This window comes from Dipodomys spectabilis, unplaced genomic scaffold (assembly GCF_019054845.1).
Source record: "Dipodomys spectabilis isolate Male_0828 unplaced genomic scaffold, ASM1905484v1 ptg001156l, whole genome shotgun sequence".
Lineage (NCBI taxonomy): Eukaryota > Metazoa > Chordata > Mammalia > Rodentia > Heteromyidae > Dipodomys > Dipodomys spectabilis.
The window spans coordinates 1-5,825 of NW_024871833.1; the positions used below are offsets into that span (position 1 = coordinate 1).

The following is a 5,825-nucleotide window of genomic DNA, read 5'->3' on the forward strand; positions in this document are numbered from 1 at the left end:
TAACTCATCTAAGTTGTTTACCATTCAAAGTATTTTGATTGCTTTTTATACCCAACATTTTGAGAGAAAGGTACTACTTTAAAATGCTATTAAAGCAAGACTGATATTAAAATCACCTTTGACTCCAGATAAATATTTTACCTTTCATGTACCCAAAAATGCAGTCTGACCTATCATTAATGTTAGGAATAAGAGGATAAAAAATCATAGACAACAAGACCTAAGCATGAATTAAAGCCTCTCCAACTTGTGAATACAATCGGTTTAAAATGACATAAAGGTCTGGGAAGGTGGCTCAGTGCTAGAGCACTTGCCTTGCATGCATGAAGCCCTGGGTTCGATTCCTCAGCACCACATAAGCAAAAAGAAAAAGCCGCAAGCGGCGCTGTGGCTCAAATGGAAGAGCACTAGCCTTGAGCTGAAGAACTGAGGGACATTGCCCAGGCCAGACTTCAGGCCCCACTACCAGACTCTCCCCTCCCCCCAAAAAAGACATCAATACTACTACATTTGTTCAAAATTTCTAATGATACTGAAGATTCAATGTAAAATTGTTAACACTTGAAAATAACTCATTTTCTTGGGATTAGGAAACAAAACACATGATTAATCCTAATCATTTTCAAAGACATTTCTTTATACTATGAATTCACTCTTATAACTACAAAGATTCTAAAAATAACTGAAGCATAGTAATACAAAGGACATAATTTAAATTCATCATGTACATTCAAAGGACTGAGCTAATAGAAAACAAAGTTATATTAATATTAGCTCACCCAATTCACTTCCATTCTTTTATTCTATATCTTTTAGTTTCATAAAAACTGGCTTTTTATAAAATGATGCATAAAAAGCTTATATACCCACTTACATTTTCAGATTTTAACGTTTATTTCAGAAATGTCTTTAGCTGTATAGTCAATTAACTGAAATAACACTAAAATATTCAAAGGGTTTTCTGAAGTTGCAAGACTGGCTATGGGATGTTATTTATATTCGAAAAGATATTCAAAAAGCCTTATTTGTTTAAGTTGTGATAGTTACTCCCACAAAAGAACTATTAATGAAGAAACATTTGAATGTACAAAATAACTTCAAATGCATCCACAATCTGGAAGTGACACATGCTTTTTGTTTGTTTTCGCAATGTATATCTAACAAACATATCCACAATACTGATTTTCAGTCAATATGATGGGAGATTCAAACCTGAGAAATACAGGGATTATTATCTTAGTGTGAATAGATACGATCTTACAAAGAAAGTTATTTTCAACAGAAATCCGGAAAGAGTTTATCCACCTTGAGTTTCACAGGAATAACCAGAGAGTAATGCCTGTTTGGTCAAGTTGGTCAAAATCACTCCATGAGTATATCTTAAAAGTTTATCCAATTTAAGAGGTCAAATACATATTTTGTACTGACAGTCATCTTACAGCAATAACTTACTACATAATTATATGTGTATGTCCTTGCCTAACATATACTAAGAGCTGAAAGTGATCTCTTTTATCTTACTTAATGGTGTAAATGCTTTGAATATGATGATGTTATTATTTGACAAATAAAATGTACAGAAAGGTGGTTCCACTGAAATGAGAGGACGGAACACTGATAAATAACAACATTGCAACACAGAACTTTTCAGCCTCACTCTGTCCACATTGGCAAGCAACATTGCAACCGCACACACACACACACACACATATACACACACAAGTGCGCACATGTACACACACATATACATGCATGCCAAATTCAGGGCTTAGTGTACAAAAAAAGTTCAAATAAAATATTAGTGATTAGGAAAAATGATAATTTGCCTTATTACAAAATAATACATAATCCAGTCACCATGGTTGTTACATTTTACCTGTTTCTCCACATGTGACCACTTAATTTATTTTTAGTTCATTCATTCATTCATTCATTCATTCATTCATTAGTTTGGTGCTAATACTAGAGCTTGAACTCAGGGACTGACCCTGTGCCAGAATTTGTTACTTTTTTTGTTTTAGTTTTCTCAAGGCTAGCATTTTACTGCTTATACCACAGCTCCATTTCAACATTTTGTGGTTACATTCAAATTATAATCTAATGGACTTTTTTTTCTTGGTCTGGTTTCAAAGCACAATCATCTGATTTCATCTTTCTGATTAGGTAGGATTAAAGACCAGAGCCACCCGTGTGGCTCCTACTTTTTCCAATACTTATGTAATGCACATACTTAGATAGTAATTTGAAACTGAAAGCATAGAAGCAAGATGTACAGTGATGATATTGTCCTGTCAGAAATTCAAGTTAGTATTGTAAATTTCTTAAGACCATACACAAAAAATATTTAAGAAAAATCTGATGATGTGTGTGTATATTTGTGTGTGTGTGTGTTTGTGCTGTTGCAATATGTTCCACATATAAGCACTGTGCAGGGGTGTCCAGCCATTCACAGTTATTGCATGAATATCTGCCTTGAGATACCAACTCTTGAACAATGTTTAGGTGTCCACTCTAGGCTTCCCGATGAAGAGGGGTATACTCATCCTCATCCCTAGTATTCATATGAGCGGCCTTTTTGGATTGTAGTCTCCACACTGTAGTAAGCTGCAAGTCAAGCACGCTACCACTGAGCCACCTTCCCAGCCCAAGGATTAAGATTATTGTCTGTAATTTGGTCAAAGCTATGTCTCTTTATGTAGGCTACTAAAAATGTATTTACTAATTTCAAGTAAATACATAAATTCTATTTCCATCTCTTTTAAAAAATAAAAAAAATGTTTGCTCTGTAAATTGATTAGAAGCATGGATTTTGTGGCTAGCTAGGTCTTTGCACATTTATATCTCTTTCATGGTTCTCATAGACAATATGATTGCTCCATAATTATCCTAATTTATTTTGCTTTCATATTTTTGGTTCCATCATTTCACATTCTGCCCTTCCATTTCCCAAAACAGCACCACATTCACAGAAAAATCCAGAAGTGGTTCTGTGGCTCAAGTGGTAGAGCGCTTGCCTTGATTTGTAGAGCTCAAGGACAGTGCCCAGGCCCAGAGTTCAGGCCCCACAACTAATTTTAAAAAAAAAGAATCTAAATACTTGATAATTCCATTAACAGATCTGACTGAAATCAGTTGAATCACACATTTTCTGTACAATGAAGGAATAGGTCCAGGCTAGGAAAGCAGCAAATGAAGTCAGGGAGATTTATCTGTGACAAAACTTTTTGGAAAATGGAATCAAGGTGATCCACTTGCACTAGAAGCATGATTCTGAACTATTGCTTGCTGATTCTGAACTATTGCTTTGATCATTATATTCTCCAAGAAGAAAAAATGAAATTTAATTGGTAGCAAAGGACTACTAATACATTTTGACTTCTCATTAAGCATCTTCTTTCATCAAAATCACCTGAAGACAATAGACAGGACTATTTTTAGACGAAAACAAGTGTCTTTCAAAAAACAAGAATTTAGGTAGTCATACAAAGAACTTCTATTTTACTACTGCATTATACATTTTTTTCTAAGGTTGGATACCAACATTAGAAAGCTACTAGAAAGCTCTTAAAGCTCATATGTTGAATAGTGAGTTTTCTTACAATATAACATGGTATTTCCCAAATCATTCACATAGAAGGCATTGTTTCCTATTTTTTCATTCCTAGAAGAAGCTGCACATGAAGACACCACTGGTCCTCATTTTCAGTCTGTGCATTTGAATATGAAGGAAAATCTTTCCTCTGCTCTCTATCAATTTCCTACTCTCCAGTTAGAATAATTTAGAATAGTAAAAATGGAAAAAGAGAAAATAAATCATGGTGAAAAATCATAAGCAGTAAATACACCAGATTTTTCTGAACAGTTCAACCAATGTGAAATATTAGGGAAATACATGGACATCTCATTCCCACTGGCACTCAAAGTCTCTGGTTAGGCAATTCTGACGAAGACAAGGAACAAGATGAAAAAGTGAGGAATGGTATCAATTGCAAGAAAAAAATGGAGTAGGATCCAAGCAAATTTCTTCTTTGGGATGCCGAAATTAATCGGCTTACTATGGTGCAGAGACTACTTTCCAAAAAAGCCACCCAGATGAATACTAGGGATGAGGATGAGTATAACCCTCTTCATCGGGAAGCCTAGAGTGGACACTTAGACATTGTCCATGAGTTGGTAGCTCAAGGCAGATATTCTTTCAATAACTCTGAATGGCTGGACACGCCTGCACAGTGCTTATATGTGGAATAATACCAGAATGGCTTCTGTCTTACTTCATCATGATGCAGATACCAATCCCCAAACTAAAGGCCTCTTGACCCCTTTGCATCTTGCTGCTGGGAGCAGAAATAGCAAAAATACTATCTCCTTCCATTGAACCATTATATTAAACTAGGTCTGAAGAACAACTTGGAAGAAACTGCATTTGATATTGCCAAAATGATAAGTATGTTTCACTACCTATTTGAAGTTGTGGAAAGCTGTACAAATTGTTCTCCTAAGTAGTAATGGTTTGGTAAAGTTTCTTAAATTTCAAAAATGCCAGTCCATCCTTTGTGTCCCTACAAAATTTTTTTCACAATACAAAGCAACAGCAATATCTTACTTTAAAATTTCATGGATTCCATGGTATTCTTCCACGTGAATTGCCTGACTTTGATGGCAAAATGTATTCAAGAGTTGTTTGTGTACATCTATAATGACTTCTGCAGAGTTTGTGATTTTTTTAAATCAGAAATAATTTTAACTTTTCTGTTGAAATTAATAGTATAGAAACTAAAGATGTTCCTGGTGCTTTTCTGAAAAAAGTATATCTATGTTTGCATAATGTCCATAATCTATTTCATTCGCTCCTGGATATAATACTTTGAATTATACATTGTTGTACAATGTATAGGTTCATTAATAAATGTGTCCTTTCAGATTGCATTCCATATAGAAGAAGTTGAAGATTCCTTTTTTTCTTAGGTCCTTATATTATTTTATTTCTAGGGGATAAAATGACAATGTTATCTAATTTCAAGTTTTGTAAAGCTTATGGTATGTAAAGGTCTTTCTAAGGTGAAGATTTACTACACTGATGTCAAACTAACCTTTATTTCTATGAATTACATGTATTGTTACACTTGTATTTTTGTAATCAACTTTTTTTTTTTGGGGGGGGGGGGTCCGGTCGTTGGCCTTAACTCTGGGCCTGGGCGCAGTCCCTCAGCTCTTCAGCTCAAGGCTAGCGCTCTACCACTTGAGTCACAGCACCACTTCCTGTTTTTTTGTTTTTGCTTATGTGGTGCTGAAGAATCGAACCCAGGGCCTCATGCATGCAAGCAAGCGCTCTACCACTGAGCCACCTTCCCAGCCCCAACTTTTTAATAACTGTTTTTCATTTCTTGCATCCGAAAAATGAAAAATATGGAATACTTCACAAATTTTCATACCATCCTTGTGCAAGTGCCATGTTAATCTCTGTATTGTTGTAATTTGGGTAGACCTGCTGCTGAAGCATAGAGTATCCTCTAAATTTAAATACTTAATGATGCAATCTTTATACAGGCATATATCCATGGTTGCCTATTTGTAACAAGGAACCCTTATTGTTCCTAAAAATGCTATTGATCTTATTTCTCTAAAATTCTGTGTATAGTGGAAGAAATTTGTATCGTTTGGTCGATTGCTCACATTAATAATTTTTTTTGTCAATGACTATTTTGTCATTTTCATTTTAAATTTGATCATACTTTTAAGCCTTTACAGCTAAATCCAAAGTTGATGGCTTTTCAAGTACTTATTTATCAACTCAGTTAGCTTTATAGAGCTAATGGATTCAAAGT

General features: G+C 34.7%; 1 pseudogene; it reads right to left on the reverse strand.

The window, feature by feature from the left end:
- Positions 1–5,400: 5,400 nt before the first annotated feature.
- On the reverse strand, positions 5,401–5,500 carry LOC122102978 (annotated as a pseudogene).
- Between the last annotated feature and the right edge of the window lie 325 nt (positions 5,501–5,825).